Genomic DNA, 2,334 nt, shown 5'->3' with positions numbered 1-2,334 from the left:
GTAGGCATTAAGTCCAAGAGTGGCGTCTCAGCACTTATCCCTAGTTTCGTGGACCATCTGCACCATCCTCTAACTAAACTATGCCGAGCTTCATCAGTTCTCGAGAGTTCATTTCTTCAATGAAGCTTTGGCCGTGGTCTCTCTTGACAGCGATGCCTATACACGATTATGGCATGAATGATCATAATTATAAATGTTACTTTTATATCATTTGCCCAACAGTAATTTGTTTACATTGCCACTACCTCCTTTCGAGAGGGATGCCCCTAGTGAACCTATGTCCTCCAGGTCCATTCTCATTAAATCCTTGTGTTTAAACGATTGCTCTTGTATTCACTCTCCATTATTTTTACCGCTCCACCATATTATTACCATCCACTATTTGTTTTTAACATTGCAAATAGCAAGACAAGGTGATTGACAACCCCCTTGTCAAATTGGGTTCAAGGATTTATTGTGTTCATGTGCAAGTGTTGCTTATCTTGTTACCTTGTAGACTTCTACTGGTTCAACTAAACATAGGTTTTTAACTGAGGGAAATAATTTTTGTTGTTGTGCTACAACACCCTTCCTCTCCGGGGAAATCCAACAATACGGGGCATACTCCCAGCCCTGCACGTACACCCAGTCGAGCACCCACCAGTCGGATTGGGCCAACGGCTAGCAGGAATAGGAGCAAGAGAAGGACGGGGACGATGACCTTGATCCGGATGAATTTAAGGTCGATCCAAAAAAGAAGGGTAGAGCGGAAAAGCTTCAACGTGAGGGAGGATGAGTTATTATGTGATGCGTGGTTGGCCTCTAACATTGATCTGATCCATGGTATGGAGCAAAAGGGTTGATAATTTTGCACAACATTCACACTTGTTTCCATGAACACAAGCATTTCAAGCCTACATCAATGAACTCATCCGCAACCGTCGGATGAAGTCTCTCAACTATTGATAGTGTACATCATCCAAGAGGAGGTGTCAAAGTATTGCTGCCACTTGTGGCAACTTATGGGAGGGTGGGCAAGTGCACAAATATCCGAGCAGGTAAGTTGTTGATAAGTGTTGATCATTTCGTCAGATATGCATTATTGTGTTGCTTTGGAAACTACTGCAGGAATGCCCAGTAGTGGTGAGTGCCAAAAGGGCAGTAGTGGCGAGCCCGGCTCCCAGGGGCGCCCGCCACTGCTCTAATGGCATCAGTGGCGGGCGCGCGCCTCCCATTGGTAGAGTCTCATCAGTGGCAGGCAATCCTTTCTGCCCGCCATTGGTTTATATTATTAGTTGTGGTGGTCCCTCTATGGAAGCCACTATAACTACTCCCTTTCAACAACCAATACAAACTATAGCGTACAAATAGCCACATAACAGTGTACAACTAACGTAAGCGATCATAGACAACACATTTAACATAACAATAATCTAAACTTCATACAAATTGATGTACACATTAAAGTACAACAACTCACGTCGCATCATTGGTACGTACACATACATACAGGACCTCATGATAACAACAATACCATAATGACAATGAGCTGGAGAAAAATAATCAAATTCTTTACTCGTCCACTTGTCCGCACGATCTTGCATACTTCGTGGTTGATTTTCTCTTTGCAAACGTAGTTTACATAATGATCCTTAGCTACTTTGTAGACGTAGTTGGCATAATGACCCTCAACTTCCTTTTTAGTCTTATATCCTTTATAGCAGCTATTCTTGTAACTGTCCACTTGTTCCTTGCATATCTCTCATGAATCATAAATTCCAGGATTTCACCCGGTGTACACCACATACATGTTCCGTTTCATCTACGTAAATAAATAAACAAGCTAACAAGTCAATTCCATAGTTATCCAATCACATAGAGCAAAGTCACATTATGATCTTCATAGTATCATAGACGATACAAATGACAACGTTGCGTAGTTCATTAGTAGTTCGGAAGCAAAAGTTTAGCTCCATCATAGCAACTTAGAAATTAAGTTCACATGCACCGATCATATAAATCACATGAAGGCGGTGCACTAGTTGTTCAGAAGTAAAAGTTCAGCTCCACCATGAGCTATCCTCGCCTTGGACCATCTTCGTGACCTCGGCTTGGGTGGTCCTCGCAACTTCGATGGGTGCTCGTGCACTCTCGGCGGCTACTTGCGAACTCTCAACGGCTGCTCTAGCGCCCTCAGCGGATACTCTAGCATTCTCGGAATATGCCTGAGTACTCTCGGTGGTTGCTCGAGCACTCTCGGCATAGGTGAGGGAGTCCTGGACTAGGGGGTGTCCGGATAGCCGAACTATCATCATTGGCCGGACTCCAAGACTATGAAGATACAAGATTGAAGAC

This window comes from Triticum dicoccoides, chromosome 6B, assembly GCF_002162155.2.
Source record: "Triticum dicoccoides isolate Atlit2015 ecotype Zavitan chromosome 6B, WEW_v2.0, whole genome shotgun sequence".
Taxonomy (NCBI): Eukaryota; Viridiplantae; Streptophyta; class Magnoliopsida; order Poales; family Poaceae; genus Triticum; species Triticum dicoccoides.
The sequence above is the reverse complement of the archived record's forward strand: the minus strand, read 5'-3'. Positions refer to the sequence as shown.